Consider the following 18,182-nt stretch of genomic DNA (forward strand, 5'->3'; position numbering starts at 1 on the left):
AGGCTACCCACTCCGGTATTCTGGCCTGGAGAATTCCATGGACCGTATAGCCCATGGGGTCAGAAAGAATTGAACTTGACTGAAGCACTTTCACCCACTCTAGTGTTCTTTCCTGGAGAATCCTAGAGACAGCGGAGCCTGGTGGGCTGCCATCTATTGGGGTCACACAGAGTCGGACACGACTGAAACGACTGACTTAGTAGCAGCAGCAACAGAACCACTTTCACTTTCATTATTAACTAGCAATAATTCCCTAGTTTTGTCTAAATATTCTGTACATGTTCAATGCTCTGATTTCCCTTTAGGATCAACTCAAAGTCCTCTTCAAGGCCACACATTCTGGGTTTGTTTCGTCCCTTTTTACCCAGAGCCGCGCCCAGCTGTCCCACGTCTCCTGCCTTCCCTGAACCGCAGCACTGGCTTGTCGAAAAGACTCGGCCAGTTTGTTTTGCAGAATGTGTTTTAGATTTGCTTGATTGTTTTTCTCGTGGTACTGTTTACATGACCCCTTTATCTCTTCTGTATCTTGTAAACCTGAGTTTCCCTAGAAAGGTGTGATTCATTCCAGTTAAACATGGGGAGCGAGACAGTCCAGACCTGGGTGACACTGGATCCTTCCTGCTGCGTGACATCAGGAGGCGAAGATTTCTTCCTTCAAAGGCATCTCTGGAGCAGCTGAAACACGTACCATTTCTCATATGTCTTAAAAAACACCTCTGGACCTGAATCCAGAGCTGTGAAGTTCATTTAGCCTCTCTGATCTTCAGTTTTCTTGCAAGAGACAAAACCAATACATTTGGCACTCGGTGGCACTCGGTACGGCTGGGGGATTGGTCCCCCACTGATGCCAAAATCCAAGGATGCTCAAGTCTCTTTATGTAAAATGGCGTAGTATATACATATAACCTGCACATCCTCTCGTACACTTGAAACCATCTCTAGATTACTTGTAATACCTAATGCAATGTAAATGCTATATAAATAATAAATAAATGCTATATAATTGTAAATGCTATGTAAATGCTATGTAAATAATTGCCAGGATACAGCAAATTCAAGTTTTTAAAAACTTTTTTTTTAATTAAAAAAATTTCACCTAGTATTTAGGCTTTTTTTTTTTAATTAACTCTTATTGGCGTGTAGTTGCTTTACAACGTTGTGGTGGTTTCAGGGGCACAGCAAAGTGAACTGGCAATGCGCACACACATCCCCTCTTTTCTGAATTTCCTCTCATTCAGGTCACCACAGAGCACCGAGCAGAGTCCCCTGTCCTATGCAGTAGGTTCTCATTAGTGATCTATCACCACAGAGCACCGAGCAGAGTTCCCTGTCCTATGTAGTAGGCTCTCACTAGTGATCTATTTTATACATAATATCAATCGTGTGTGTATATAAGTCAACCCCAATCTTCCAGTTCATCCTCCCACCCCTCCCCCACTTCCTTGGTGTCCATCCATCAGGTTTTGCTTTTTGGCATTCCCCCCCTCCCCCGAGTATTTCTGTTCTGCACTTGGTTGAATCCCCTGATTCAAAACCCAAGAGGTACTATTCTTATCATCTCCGTTGTATAGCTGAGAAACTGAGGCACAAAAAGTTTAAGCAATTTCAGTTCAGTTGCTCAGTCGTGTCTGACTCTGCGACCCCGTGGACTGCAGCATGCCAGGCTTCCCTGTCCATCACCAACTCCCGGAGCTTGCTCAAACTCAGTTTACCTGCGGTCAAAATGCTGGTGAGAAGGGGAGATGAGTGTAAACTCAAGCCGCCTGACTGCAAGGCCCCGGGTGGGAAGCCGAGCTATGAAAGTGCCCTATAGTAGCAAAGCAGCGACCAGAAATACCATCAGGCGTTGCATTAGCAGATGGAGAAGACGTTTTTCTGTTTCTGCTTTTTTCTTTCTTTTTTTTCAGACTTTCACTGATGTCTTCCGATTACTTGTATAACCACAGTATGAATAGGTATTTATGAAGGAAGACATACAGCATGGATATAAAATAACAATCAGAATCATTTCTTACTTACCTGCACTCTGCTCGTGGTACAGAAAATGGAATAAAAAGAATCACATCAACAATAATAAAGAAACTTTGCCTAGAGGAAAACAGACGTATTAAGTGATGCCATAAACAGACACTCTGTATTTTCTTCTTCCCAATTGTATTCCTTTTGTCCTTTCTCATTTGACGTATGGCTCACTTCATAAAAACGTTTACATATTGATTTCCAAATAGCTTCACGTGGTCCTAAAACAATATTGACACACCATGTGGGTTTTTGGAAGGCTCTGTTCTGCTGCTTCTATAAAAGATGTTTAGGTTTTTCTTCCCCAGGATTTTTGAATCAAGAAAATTCGTTGGTCAATTATACCCAAACACAATGACCATGCAATTTCCCTTTTAAAGGCTGTGGTTGAGTCCATTTTAAAAGGCACGGCCGTCAGTGGGTCCTCTGGGTTAAACCTCTCAGATGAGCATCTGTCCTCTCCAAGGTGTGAAATCATACTTGGCAAAAGGCATCTCAAGCCCCAGAACCCTCAGTCAGAGCCGTCGCGTTTTTCGTCCACACACAGTAAAGATAGCTGTGAAAACTGCAGTCTTCACCGGATTTCTGCCGCTGAAATCGCTGGTAGGTTTTTTTCCCGCCCTTTTCATTCTGCTACAAACATCAGACATGACAGTATGTTTACTTTGATAACTGTAATAATCCCAATCCTGGAAATGTTTACTGTAACTTGTATAAAAGCCAATAAGATATTTGAGGGCTTCCAGGTGGTGCTAGTGGTAAAGAACCCGCCTGCCAATGCAGGAGAAGTATGAGACGAGGGTTAGATCCCTGGGTCAGGAAGATCCCCTGGAGGAGGGCATGGCAACCCACTCCAGTATTCCTGCCTGGGGAATCCCAGGGACAGAGGAGCCTGGTGGGCGACAGTCCATGGGATCACAGAGTCGGACACGACTGAGCGACTTAGCATGCACACATACTCAAGATATTTGAAATAGATTTAAAATGTGTATACATCAGCCTAATATGGGAGAGAGACAACAAGATCTCAGCAAACTGTGGTTAAGATAACTATGTCACAAAATTGAAAGAGCATCTTTTATCATGCCTGGGTGTTTCCAAAAAGAAAAGTTTCCTGAAACTTTCACATAGCCTATTTCTACTCTAAAGCTACTAAACATGATCATTTGGGGACTTCCCTGGTGGTCTAGTGGTTAAGAATCCACCTGCCGATGCAGGGGACACAGGTTCAATCCCTGGTCCAAGACTCTACATGCCTCAGGGCAACTAAGCCCATGAGCCACAACTACTAAGCCTGCCCGCCAGGCTCCTCTGTCCATGGGGATTCTCCAGACGAGAACACGGGAGTGGGTTGCCATGCTCTCCTCTAGGGGATCTTCCCAACCCAGGGATCGAACCCAGGTCTCCTGCACTGCAGGCTGATCTGTTACCGTCTGAAGACCAGAGTATAGATTTAACTAAACTTACTTCCCTGGTGGCTCAGACGGTAAAGCGTCTGCCTACAATGCGGGAGACCTGGGTTCGATCCCTAGGTCAGGAAGATCCCATGGAGAAGGAAATGGCAACCCACTCCAGTACTCTTGCCTGGAGAAATCCATGGATGGGGGAGCCTGGTGGGCTACAGTCCATGGGGCCTCAAAGAGTCGGACATGACTGAGCGACTTCACTTTCACTTTCATATGAAATTGGGCAAGATTAATCTATTCTTTATTAGATATCATATTATTTACTCACACTGCATACTTGGCTGCCTCAACGTTACTCTTTTTTAAATTTCATTTATTTATTTATTGGCTGTGCTGGGTCTTCGTTGCTGTACAACGACTTTCTCCAGTTGATGAGTGAGGGCTACTCTCCAGCTGCAGCATGTGGGCTTCTCGCTGCGGTGGCTCCTCTCATTCTGGAGCACAGGCTCTAGGGTGCTCAGGTTTCAAGCGTTGTGGCCCGTGGGCTCAGTGTTTCTCCTGGGCTCTAGAGCACTGGCTCAGTAGTTGTGATGCCCAAGCCTAGTATCTCCGCGGCGCGTGGGACCTTCCCTGACCAGGGATCGAACCAGTGTCCCTGCGTTGCAAGGTGGACTCTTAACCACTGGACCACGAGAGAAGCCCTCTATGTCATTCTGTATGTTACTTTCTGTGTGTTTGGGGCCAGACACTTAATCTCTCCTCCTTGTTTCCTGTTGTAAAATGAGGTTGTGATTATTGTTTTTTAAAATATTTTCTTGGCTGTGCCACATGGCTTGTGGGATCTCAGCTCCCTGACCAGGGATCGAACTCTCGCCCCTTGCATTGGAAGCTGAGTCTTAACCATTGGACTGCCAGGGAGGTCCCCTAAAATGATGCTATTCAGTTATCCTTCCCAAAAATTAAAAAAAAAAAAAAAACCTGCTTTAAAAAAATGTACATTGTCATATTAAAAATATCTGGAATCATAAATACCAAGATAATGATGTTATTGTCTTTGATAACTGTGACTTATTTACTTTGTATCTCCAATATCTCCATAATAATATAAAAAGAGCAAATAAACCATGTATCATAGAAAAAAGTTATCCTCCCCAGACTGCCCTGGTGGTCCCGGTGGTCCCGTAAGGGCACCTGGGCCGGAGCGCTGATGCTGCCTGTCCTGTGTTCCCTGGCCCCCGCGCCCCCCCCACCACCGCCGGCTCTCTGCAGCCTTTGTGCTTTCAGTGGGGGTGGGTGACCTGTCTGCCCGGGGGGCGGTGCCTCGGAGAGAATTCAGGGCTCCCTGATGCCACTCACTGGAGCAAAACTAACTAGGGCCAGACTAGGACGTCCCTGAAGCCAGGCCCTGCGTGTGCGTCCAGGAGCAGAGGAGGCCAGCGGCCTGCTCCCACCTGGAGGGGGCCCAGAAAACGGCGCCTGGATGCCTCAGAGACCTCCCGAGTCCCCTTGCTCTTCCTCGTCTCCATCTCAGCCTTCGCCACCCTCGCTGTCTAGACGGAGCCAACAATCTGACTGTGTAATTAAGCCGTGCGGTCACCCTGGAGACAGCAAGGGCTGAGAGACACACTGGGCTCCAGCCCAGCACCTGCCCAGGTGGGCGGTCCAGGAGCCACAAGGAGGCAGCGCCCCACCTTCCCCTCCCCATCCATCCTTTTTTTTAAAAAATGCATTTAATTAACATAGTTTAATTGGAGGATAATTACAATACTGTGATGGTTTCTGCCATATATTGACACAAATCAGCCGTGGGTACACATGTGTCCCCCTTCCCCTGCCCCGTCCTGAACCCCCTCCCACCTCCCTCCCCACCCCATCCCTCTGGGTTGACCCAGTGCACTGGCTTTGGGGGCCCTGCTTTATGCATCGAACTTGCACTGGTTATCTATTTCACCTAGGGCAATTCCATCCCTATAGAGCAAAAAGGGGGAAATAAGACTCAGATGGCTCCCATTCTAAGACGCTTTCCTCCTTGCTGGGTTTCCCCGCGCATGTGTGACCCCCAGCCTTGGCTCTGACCGGACAGCCCAGGGAGCAGGGAGCTTGCGCATAAATGATACCTCTCCCTTGGGTCTTCTTTACCCCTCCCTGCACCCCCGTCCCCGCCTGTGCTCCCTGTCACCACCCTCTTCTTCCATCTGTGTCAGAGGAAACCCCTTGAAGCATCTGCAAAACAAACAAAAAACCCACAAGTCTGTCTTCTTCCTCCAAGGTTCCTGGCACTCCTTTTCAAGACTGAGATTGTCACAGAAAATGATTTTGGTGGGTTCAGGAACATGTTTTAATTCTTAGCCCCCAAGCAAACATTTCAACCAAAGATCCCCTTACCTTAAAAAAAAAAAAAAAAAAAAGTGCCAAGTAAGTTTCTGCAGCAAAGAAAGATCTAGTATTTTCCCAAGCTTTCCTGCAAACAGAGGCCCCTTAGACGACATTTACATCTACGTGTGGGTGGGTGGGGACTGTGCTCCGGGCACTTTGAATAAGAGAGGCTTTGAGAGTTTCCAGTAAGGCTGGCGGGCATTGAGGCGTGAGGATGCTGTAACCCGGGGAGCAAGCCCGGAGTGGTGAGAAAGATCTCACAATCGTGGAGTGTGCCCGAGGACCACGCCCTGTGCCAGGTGCCCTGCGTGCGTGCGTGTGCTCGGTCGTTCAGTCGTGTCCGATTCTTTGCGACCCCGTGGACTGCAGCCCGACAGGCTCCTCTGTCCTTGGGATTCTCCAGGCAAGAATACTGGAGTGGGTTGCCATTTCCTGCTCCAGGGAATCTTCTCGACTCAAGGATCGATTCTGCGTCTCTTGTGTCTCCTGCATTGGCAGGCGGGTTCTTCACCACTGCAGTCTGGGAAGCCCATAGACGTGAGCTTCCTGTTTGACCTTCAAAACCACCCCACGAGGCAGAAACGAATCTTCCTGATGTCCAGGTGAGGACACCGAGGCGCATCTTGGAGCGGGGCTCCTGACACGGGTCTCTGCCCCCAGGCCCTGCTTCTCCTGTGTGGTCCTGCCTCAGCCGTATTTGCAATCTGTGTTTTCACAAGCCCCCTAGGGCGATCCGTCTACACCTTCCCCTCTGGCACTGAGCCCAGTTCTTATTCTGACTCTCTGGGGTTCTCAGAAAGCTCAGTTGCTTATCTCTAACATGAAGATGGGCTTATGATTGTCGTGGAGAATTCAGTGGGACTTAGCAGCCCCTTTCTAAAGGTTTCTGTGCAGCATTTTTGAAGTTTGAGTAAACGGAACTATGCAAAGGGAAGCAATAATTTAAACCTGATTTTCAAAAAGCTACATTTGAATGACAATAGAAGTAACACACACTCAGCATAGGAGATTTGGAAAATAATAATGGAGAAAACATAAAGTTCTCCTGTAAATCCACAATCCTGAGATCACCAAGGAAACATATAGTTGACTTTCTTCCCAGTATTTTCTCTCCATGTATATGTTTATGATTAAATATATTATTTTTCCCAAATAGGGATCATTTTATATGTATACATTCATATCCTGAATTTATGTCTCTTCACATTTACATGATGAGCACTTAAAAATTACTTTAAACTCTTGAATACAAAAACTGCCTTCCGGGGCCCAGACTCTGGGTCAGAAAGTTCTTTTCACCTAGTTTTGTTTGTTTTTGTAAGTTTTATTGAAGTGCAGTTAATTTACAATGTTGTGTTAATTTTCACTGTCCAGAAATATATGTGCCTTTTCATATGCACAGGATATTGTATCATATTATGGATTACTCTTAATTTTTGTTAAGTATACACAAAGTATGGCAAAATACTAACAACTGGTAAATCAAGATGGAATATTCTAGGCTTTTAACATTCTTGGATGCCTGAAAACTTTTGTAAGAAAATGTTAAGGGAAAACAAAAGCAAATGATTTAATCCAGCGCTTCTCACAAGTCAGATGGGCTGAGCCATCATCACCCTGAAAAAAATTTTTTTAATAAAAAATTCTGAGTACTAAAAAAAAAAGAATTAAATCCATCAATTCAAGAATTAAAATTGAAACTGCCCTGTGCTTGAATATTTCAGAGATAAATCCATGGGTTTAGAGTGAAAAGCTCATGAAAAGGGGGTGAGGGGCTGGAGGCAGGTCCGGAGACTGTAGGAGCCTGCGGGAGCCCACCTTTTTTCTGGGCATCGCAGCCCCTCCACCTGTTGGGTGAGGAATGAAACCTGGGGCTCCAACTGTGCGAATTCCTTCCAAGTAGGAATTGTCTGGTTTTTGCTTTTAAGTCTCTGTGTCCCAGTGCTCAGCATATGCCTGGCACACGGTAGGGATGGAATAAATCTGATGGATGATGGATGGGTCAGTACATGAGTTGGTGAATGAATAAAGGAAGGAGGTGGAGAAGGTGGGCAGCTGCCTAAGGGTATACACGAGGCATCTCTTCTGCTCTCCCTTGGCCCTGCGTTGGGGCTTTCCAGATGGTTCAGTGGTAAGGAATCTGCCTGCGATGTAGGAGACCCGAGTTCCATCCCCAGATAGGAAAGATCCCCTGGAGAAGGAGATGTCAACCCACTCCAGTATTCTCGCCTGGAGAATCCCATGGAGCCTGGTGGGCCTCTGTCCATGTGGTCACGAAAGAGTCAGACATGACTGAGCACACACACCACACACCGGTGTGGCCTGTCTATGCATCAAGCTCCACCACGAGATTACTTCCTTGCAGCAGTCTTCAAGGGCCTGCTTTCACAATGGAGCATCCCTGGGAGGGCTCCCGTTACATTTATCAGCCTTTGCAAATATGTTGATGTGGGATTTTAGGAAAAGCTTTCCTCCCATTTGCCATAGTCAATAACACTATAGGTAAACCAGCTTCCTAAGCTGAGTACTCTGTTCTTTTGAATATTCATAAATTGTCTGCCCTTTAAGGGTATTGTCTCCAGGAGCAAGGAGAATTTGCCTTAGAAAGCTCAAGGAATGTCTGAAGCAGAGAGATCATAGAATCTTTGCACTGAAAGGTCTTAGGGTGTGACATTTTGTTCCCTGGTAAGGATGGAATCATCTGGTTAGGGCCCTGTGGCCCCTACAACCTGGAGACTGTGTGTGTGTGTGTGTGTGTGTGTGTGTGTGTGTGTGTGCACCTGGAAATGGTATTTATTTATTTTTAAAAGTTTTAAATGAATTTTTGTTGACGTATAGCTAACCTGGAGACTTCTGCTCTAGGAAGGACTAGTGGCGAGCAGAACTGAGCGAATACACGCCTGAACTGAGACGGGGCTCATGAACTTGGACTTGCCGCTTGTCATGTCTTTGTGGGAGAATCTTAAAGCTCTCAGTTGACAGCCAAGAGGAAGCAAGACGGGGACATCCCCCGCCACCTCCCCGCCACCCCTGCAGCCAGCAGCCAGCGGCGCACCCGCATCATAAACCCCTCTGCTTCCACCCGCAGCCTCCGACCGTTTGCACCTACAGATTCTGAGTCAGATCAGCTGGTGGCTCTGCCCCAAGGCCTGCAGTGGCCTCCCGCCTCTGAGCAGAATCTGACCTGACATCGACACAGTCCCATGTGACGTGGCATTCTCTGCCAGCCTTCTGAGCCATCTCCTGCTTCTTTGCCCCCTGCTCTCTCTGCTCCTGCTGCCCTGTCCCCACCCCAGGCTCCGCCCTGCCTCACTCCTGCACTCCTCTCTGGTCTCTGCTCAGATGTCTTGCCTGGTCCACCCAAAAGCAGGAACCTTGCCCCACACCCTGCCCCACTTTCTACCCCATGCATGCATGCGTGCTAAGTCACTTCAGTCGTGTCTGACTCTTTGCGACCCCATGGACTGTAGCCCACCAGGCACTTCTGTCCATGGGATTCTCCAGGCGTGAATACCGGGGTGGGTTGCTGTACCCTCCTCCAAGGGGGTCTTCCCGACCCAGGGATCGAACCTGCTATCTTAGTCTCTTGCACTGGCTGGCAGGTTCTTAACCACGAGTGCCACCTGGGAAGCCCTCTCTACTGCCAAACCTGCTTTATTCTTCTTCATTGCATCTCTCACCACACGACACTTGATATATTTGTTTCTTTATCTTTTTCCCAACTAGAATAGAAGCTCCCTGAGACCAAGGATGCTTGCTCAGTTTACTGCTGTGGTCCAGGGCCTAGAACCTTGCCTGGATTCTAATTGTTTTTTTAAGTGAATATTGAATGAATCTTAAAGAACAATGGTATGATTTTATTTTATTTTTATACTATTTTTGTACCATTACCATTTTTCCAATTCAATGTTCCTATTATTTTTTATTACAGTGTTTTTTATTTCAAAGGAAAATCCAGACTCAGAAGGAGTAGGCAGTTGTAAATCGATTCTGAAATGTCATAAAACATGAAATGAGTCTTTCCATTTGCTCCACAAACAAGGCTCAGGAACAGTGGCCGTCTGACTCTGCCCCGTGCGCCTGGGTTTCCTGGGTTATTTAAGGAAGGCCGGAGAGTCCGAGTTTGGGTTCAGGAGGGCATCTGGCATTGTTTTCCATGTTTAGCCGCGGGACTGTAAGACTGGGTATGAGGCCTAAAGTTGAAATGCAAAGGTTCAAAACATTCAGGGGGTTGAGAGATGACTTTTCTCAACTTGATTTAAAGAAAAACCTTTTTGAAAATTCACAAATTCGTGCAAAACTCAGTATAACAGATAGGTTGTGTTGTTTGGTTTTCGTGTGTGCTAAGTCGCTTCAGTTGTGTACGACTCTTTGAGACCCTATGGACCGTAGCCCACCCGAGCCCTCTGTCCATGGGATTCTCCAGGCATGGACTCTAGAGTGGGTTGCCAGGCCCTTCCCCAGAGGGTCTTCCCGCCCCAGGGATTACACCTGTGGCCCTGTTGCCAGGCCCTTCCCTAGAGGGCCTTCCCGCCCCAGGGATTACACCTGTGGCCCTGTTGCCAGGCCCTTCCCCAGAGGGCCTTCCCGCCCCAGGGATTACACCTGTGGCCCTGTGTCTCTCCTGCATCGGCAGGCGGGTTCTTTGCCACTTGTGTCACCTGGAAAGCCCGCCTTTTGGTTTAGCCTATTTAAAAACCTCGTCTAGAACGTCCCTGGTGGCCCAGTGGCTAAGACTCCGAGCTCCCAGTGCAGGGGGCCGGGGTTGGATCCCCGGTCAGGGAACTAGATCCCACGTGCTGCAACTAACACCCAGTGCAGCCGGATAAGTAAAAATAAATGCGTTAAAAAAACTAAGTTCACTGACAATGCAACAGTGCACTGGCCTGACAACTTCCGTTCCATCTTTCTATGTATTAAGTCTACCTTTTGATTTCATGAATGGCATCCGTCAAGCTAGAAGCCCAAGAAAAAGGGAGCATATTTATTTCACGAGCGGATGTTATGTCTCTGAAATGACCCTTCACAACCTCAGTCAAGCCCCTAGGTCAATATTTCTCAAACTTTATGAGGCGGAAAAAATTACCTAGGGAGTCCTGTTCAATGTGTGTGGATTCCTGGGCGCCACGCAGCGAGACCTGGATCCCTTATGGTGGGGGGAGGCCGAGAGGGGGCTGGTAAAGCTGGTGCCCTGGAGTGCGGTGCAGCAGAGCTCCCAGAGAGCCCGGAACCCCTGGAGGCGAGGACGGCACCGCCTGATGCCACAGACTCCACCCAGGGGCTCCTTAGAGATTCTGAGGGAACTGAATGTTCTTCTTCTGGAATGTTCTCCGGGAACTAACTGAGGGATCGCCCCAGAAAGGAGGGCAGACCAGGGCCTGAGGAGAAACAAACACCCCATGATACAGCACTTTAATAGAGACTGACTTGGAAGCCTCCTACATTTTGTGAACTCTCTTTGGCAATTATCAAAAGATAATTCTCGTTAATCCTGTCAAGACAAGCTTTCAGATGACAGATTGATAAGGACACCTTCTTTTAATATTTGAGACTGTCTTGAACTTGCCGCATCAGTTCCAGCGGCCCCTCTGGACCCGTTCTGCTTTCTTACTGCTCGTTTCTGATGCTAGAAGAGTGACCCGGAGCTGAGCCCAGCTCCTCCATCAGAGACGTCCAGTGGCTGATTTCAGGGGGTCTGGGGAAACGGCCTGCAAACCGTACACCCTGAGAGCTACTATAGCCTGTGAAAATTCTTCAGTTAGGAGTGAAAGAAAGGGAAAGTGTTAGTCCCTCAGTGGTGTCCAACTCTTTGCTTCCCTATAGACTGTAGCCCGCCAGGCTCCACTGTCCATGGGATTCTCCAGGCAAGAATACTGGAGTGGGTTGCCATGCCCTCCTCCAGGGGATCTTCCTGACCCAGGGATTGAACCTGGGTCTCCTGCATTGCAGGCAGATTCTTTACTGGGTGGGGGTGGTATAGACTTTATGTTGGCTTTCTCCCCATGAATTGTTTTAAAAATGTTTTCATTGTTTTAAAAATGCACATATCATGCACAGACATTCCTTGTTCAAACAAACAAAACACAAGTATATCAGTCAAAACAGAAAATCCCCACAACCCCTTCCCTGGGCTAGACCCATACACAGAGCCCCACGCTTCTAGGTTGGGTCCTGTCGTTCCAGACCGTTTTGAAGAGTTGAAAACAATATCCTTTGGGCCAGGGAAAGGAACAGATGTTCACTTGGCTCCCCAGACTTCCCTGGGGGCTCAGACGGGAAAGCGTCTGTCTACAATGCAGGAGACCCGCGTTCAATCCCTGGGTTGGGAAGATCCCCAGCAGAAGGAAATGGCACCCCACTCCAGTACTATTGCCTGGAAAATCCCATGGACAGAGGAGCCTGGTAGGCTACAGTCCATAGGGTCACAAAGAGTTGGACACAACTGATCGACTTCACTTTCACTTTCTGGCTCCCCAGAGAGCTTCCCTTGTGGCTCAGCTGGTAAAGAATCTGCCCGCAATGTGGGAGACCTGGGTTCGATCCCTGGGTTGGGAAGATCCCCTGGAGAAGGGAAAGGCTACCCACTCCAGTATTCTGGCCTGGAGAGCTCCATGGACTGTCCATGGTGTTGCAAAGAGTCAGACACGACTGAGTGACTTTCACTTTCACTTTGCTCTCCAGGGCTTTGGCCGAACCAACCTGCCTCCTTTCTCTAAGACCTGAATGGCTTTGGAAGGTCGGGACAGCATCACTCCGCTCCGTAGCATCTCTCCACACAGGCGTCAACCTGCTGCCTTCCTGCTGCACTCGATTTACTGAGGATCTACTCTCTCAGCTTACTGTCTTCCTCTGCATCTGACTCCTGTCCCTCTTCTGGGTCATTTCAATACACCTCAGGGTCTCTTAGTTCCCTGACCTGTCAGTAACTTGTTCCCCGTCCGCAGCATCCATCTCCCATCACAGCTTTGTCTTGGCAGCACCAGTCACGGTACCCAACCCAACCACAGACACCCTGCTCTCAGACCGACACCTCCCTCCCGCTCTCCCCAGCTGCCTTTGGCTCGGTTGCTTCTTTCTCTTGCTTGGACATACAAGCCCTTTTCCTTTTCCAGGTGTCTGCTCTTACTTTTCTTCAACCTTAGTGGGTCTTCTTACAGCTCCTCACTTTGCTGGATGATTCTCTGGTTCTGTGTCTCCTAAAGATGTCCCCTCTCCCGGGAAGCCTTCCCTCCCTCAGTCTCTCTTTAACACCCTCTTGCCTCTTTCACAGAGCTCATCACAGTCTGTAGTTCTCTTGCTGTGTATTGTTTTATATAGGATGAGAACTCTTAGGGTTTTCTCTCTCAACAACACAGTGAAGTTTTCTTAAGTTAAAAAAATCCCAACAATGCAAATGAACTTCTTTACAAAACAGAAATAGACTCACAGACATAAAAACCAGCTCATGGTTATCAAGGGGGAGAGGGGGAGGATAAATTAGGAGTTTGGGATTAACATACACTGCTATATATAAAATAAGTAAACAGCAAGGACCTCCTCTATAGCACAGGGAACTCTACTCAATGTCTTATAATAAACTATAATGGAAGATAATGTAAAAATGAATACATGTGGCTATGTATATATGTATAAGGGCTTCCCTGGTGGCTCAGTTGGTAAAGAGTCTGCCTGCAATGCAGGAGACCCAGGTTTGATCCCTGGGTCCGGAAGATCCCCTGGAGAAAGAAAAGGCTGCCCACTCCGGTGTTCTTGCCTAGAGAATTCCATGGACTGTATAGTCCACAGGGTCGCAAAGAGCTGGACATGACTGAGCGACTTTCACTTCACTTCACCCGCTCCAGGATTCTTGCCTGGAGAATTCCAGGAACTTAAGAGCCTATGGGCTACAGTCCATGGGATTGCAAAGAGTTGGACATGACTGAGTGACTAACAGCTTCACTTTTTCATTTATGTATAAATGAGTCATTTTGCTATACATCTGAAGCCAGCACAACATTGTAAATCAACTGTATTTCAATTAAAAAAAATTTTAAACCACTGGAAAAAAAAAATTTCAGCTCTAGTAATGAAAATACTTAGTGGGAATTCCTGGTGGTCCATTTCTGACACAGAGGTCCTACCCAAAGCCTCCCTACACAGCGGTCCTCTCAGCCTCACCCTGGGCTTCCCGAGCCCGGGAAGTGCTGACGGGGCTACCTGGATTAAAAACTCCTCCCCGCAAACAGACCCAGAATCTCTGAGTCCTGAGCTCCCTGAGGAGTTTTGTAGAATGGCTGTCGGGAGCGGAGGTGGCAGGCATGTCCAGGGGAGGCCTTGTGTTTCCACGTCCACAGAATCTGCAGAGTGCCTGGCACTGAACAGGCAACACAAACACCTCTCAAATTTGGCAGCTGGATTTATGCCCACGTTTGCAGATTTGTGAGCACAATAAAAGTTATTCTAAGCCACTGTTTTATGGTCGTTTTTATGCAGTCTTACACAACGAGACCAGATATATTGAGGTTCCATGGGCCTCACAGTCACTCAGGAGAAAACAGGTCTCACAGGGGAAAAAATGGGGTGGTGGGGAGGGATTCCTGGGCCCCAGGGGAGGGACAGGGAGCTGCCAGGGACGAAGGTACCAGCAGGCAGGGCAGCCAGGGTCTGCTGGGGGCAAACAGGTGCATGAGGTGCTGAGGGCAGGTCGACAAAGGAGAGGCCCATTCAGGCTTATAGAGCCAGGGAAGCCGTGAGTTACTTACCGCCAGTGGAGAGGTTCTGCCTGGTCCATTGCTATCAGAATCGCCAACATTTATTGACCGTTTTCTATGTGCCAGCCACTTGAGAGTCCTTTGCAAACATGCTCTCTAATCCTTGCACTCTAAGAGTAGGAGTTATTTTTTCTCTTTTACTTCAGTTGTAGGGAAATTGAGCCTAGGAGACTTGAAACAGCCTGCCAGAGGTCACAGAAATCAGAAGTGGCAAAATCAGGGCTCAAACAGGACCCTGTTCAAGGACCAAACCACTGTTGCTGCTGATCCCGTGACAGGCCACTATCAGCTCTGAGCCTCAGTCCCCTCCCTGGACAATGCGAGTGGTGCTGGTCCTCATCCAGCAGAGGAGAAATAAAATCAGACTCCTTAGACCAAGGCTGTCTGGTATGCCAGCCACTATCCAGACGCGGCTGGTCTGAACCGGGACACGCTCTCAGTGTAAAATCCACACCAGGTTTCAGAGTCTCCGTGAAGAAAAGATGACCATGACCATTAAGCCCGTGGAACCTGAACATATCTGGTCTTGTTGTGTATGACTACATAAAAATGACCATAAAACTTAGTGAAAAAAAAAGATGGTAAATGGTCTCAATAATTTTTTATATTGATTCCAAGTTGAAGGTATAATATTGGGCTAAAAATATGCCATTAAGGTGGATTTTACCTGTTCCTTTTTACTTTTTAAAATGTGGCTGCTAGACAATTTATCATAGACGTGGTTTGCATCATGTTTTCTGTAGAGGGCTCTGCGTTAACCCCTCGTGTGGGACCATAAAGGGGTGGCGAAGACATTTCAGCTTGGCTCAGCCCGTATCACAACCTTGCTATTCTACCGTTTCTCTTGTCTCCTCGGATTGGATACTTTTCCTCTATAAACCCTTTTGAATCCTCACAAGAGCCATTCTGTAATTTGATGATGGTTAAAAAAAAAAAAATCTTCTTTCCCGTGTCTGTGGGTCTTCTTCCTCCTCGTGTACCTGCCTGCAATCTGTGATGTGAGCTCGCTGTGAAAAGGGCCCGTGGGCTTTTCTAAAGGGCCACAAGCAGGGGGCGGCTGGGAGGACAGCGTTAGGCTGGAGAGACGGGGCTGCTTCCGAGAGTGGGAGAGCGCATGCGCGCTGGGAGGGGCGGGAAGGGGCCTGCCTGCCGGACTGTCTGCGGCGTGGTCTCTGCTGGCAGCAAGGCCTGAGCCCCTGCTGCTGAAGGTTAGCCTGAAGGGGTCCGTGCAGGTGCCCAGTGGCTGGTGGCACCTGCTGGCCTCTGAGAGGAGGGCTGCGTCCTGCCCACCTGGGGACTGCGTGCGTGTCTGACTCTCTGAAACCCCACGGACTGTATGTAGCCTGCCAGGCTCCTCCGTCTGTGGGATTCTCCAGGCAAGAAAACTGGAGTGGGCTGCCGTTTCCCACTTCAGGGGATCTTCCCGGCCCAGGGATCGAACCCGAGTCTCTTGTGTCTCCTGCACTGGCAGGCGGGTTCTTTGTGGAGGGCTGCCTACCGCTCCATGCGGACCTGGGTCCTTCCTGCAAATCCAGAGTCCCTGGGTGCTGCCGTCGGGGTTGCCACAACAGACTTCAAGGCATGCCCCACGCGAAAGCAGATTTTAATGTAAAATAGATATGTGTACCTAAAATGGATCTCTCCACAATCTGAGATAGTAATAACGTTCCCAAAACCCGGAACCCCGTATCCCTTCCTCTTTCAAAGAGTCTTGTAGAGTTGGGTGCCTTCTGTTTTGTGATAAGAGGGGACACTGCTCCGGTATATGTTTAAGGTACTGACTCTAACTCTGTCACTCGGAGAACAAAGCGGACTTTTCTGGAATGAATCATGCCTTAGAGAAAAAAGTCACATGTGTTCCTTGGGAAACTTGCAAGCTCACCCCCAGTCCCAGAGGGACAGAGGATAATGATTTCGTGTTGTTGGCTGTTTACTCCCTAGGGGTTCTGAAACACGGGTTTTCCTTTGAAAGGAAAGATGCCTCTTTTTTTTTTTTTCCCTAAAAGCCATCACATGGCTCTCCATGGCATGGTTTGGCCCTGGCACCCACCACAAAGACATCTGTGTGTCCTTTGGGGCTGTGTGCCAGGCCCAGAGACTGCCCAGACTTTCTGCCCATCTTCCGTACGGAGGGCAAAGCCCCAGCTTCTGCCAGCCCAAGGCCACCGGAAGGCTGTCTGGGAACAGAGACAGCCTTGCTGCTGCCGCTGCAGCAGGCCCGGGCCTGGGTGTGACCTCAGGCCTCCACGCCCTCTGGCTGCCTGGCTCCTGGTGTCAGGTACCACGAGGTTGGAAAGGCCTGGACAGGCAGCTTCGTTTGACAGACAGAGGGACCACATGTGGCCTGCCAAGTGTGTGATCAGGGCTAACCAACAGTGTCTCCTTTGCTGGGAGAGCCTTGAAGGTGGTGACTGCTTTTTTTTCCCCCAAATGTTTGTTTCTTTGGCTTTGCCAGGGCTTAGTTGCAGCATGTGGTCTCTCTACCTGCGGCAGGTGGGATCCAGTTCCCTGACCAGGGGTCGAACCCGGGACCCCTGCACTGGGAGCACAGAGGCTTAGACCATCCTGGGTGAGAGGTGGGGCTGGGGAGGCCAGTCGGAACAGTCCCTATTTGTATACTGGGGATCGAGGGTAGGGAAAGATGCCCTTGCTCCCTGACTGGGCCTCCGAGGACCTGCACGAGTTCTGGTGGGAGAAGGATGGGAGGGTGGAGAGATGAGCTTTCGCTTTCCATGGGTTTTGCACACACACGTGTCTTTCACATAGAAAGAGAACACAATGTGCCTTAAAAGTTTCACCGCTGCAGTCACTCCCGTGAGATTATTCCTGGCCCCCCCGCCCCGCCCCCCGCACCGTGGGGCCTGTGGGATCTTAGTTTCCCAGGCAGCGATTCTGGGGCCCTAACCCCTGGACCGCCGTGGGGGTCCCTACGAGATGATTTCTGGATGGGAACGGTGAGTGATTTGTTTCTTTTATTGTGCTGTATTCTACCTTTTCTATGGTGAGTATATAGGACTTTAATAGTACAAAATAAGGGCTGCTTTCAAAACGACATCAAAGCTGACAGATTTAGAAATGTAACCAGACCTATGCGAAGGCAGGTTGAGAGCAAATAAACATTTTTTACATTTGAAAAGTGGTGACTTAAAATGCCCATTGACCCCTCCCTTCTCTGGGCTGTTTACTTGTCTCTTTTGTCAGGTACGAGGTGGTTGTTGTGCCCTTTTCTAGAAAAAGTCATGGAAAGCATGACTGACCAGTGCATTTATTCCAAGCTGCTGTCCAATCGTTAGCCACTGAGCCTCCATTCTGTTAAGTGATTTATCTATATACGCACACATACATATATATTATGCAGTAAAATAGGTAATTTTATAGTAAAATCGATCTGAAATTATGAAAATCAAGCAAATAATAGAGTGGGAACTCTCAAATATCTGAGCCATATATATGTTGTTATTTAACTCTACAAGGTATCATCGTGTTTCTAGCCCTCAAGAGGAACAAAGTACCACAGTGTGAGAAGTACTTGCAAGAAGCACAAGAAACGTGTTTTTGTCAGTGTCCTCCTTGAGACAATGCACGTGGAAGACGAGAAAGATGAGTTCCATGGGGGAAATGAGGAGAAAAT

Source organism: Bos indicus x Bos taurus, chromosome 27, assembly GCF_003369695.1.
Source record: "Bos indicus x Bos taurus breed Angus x Brahman F1 hybrid chromosome 27, Bos_hybrid_MaternalHap_v2.0, whole genome shotgun sequence".
In the NCBI taxonomy this organism is placed as follows: domain Eukaryota; kingdom Metazoa; phylum Chordata; class Mammalia; order Artiodactyla; family Bovidae; genus Bos; species Bos indicus x Bos taurus.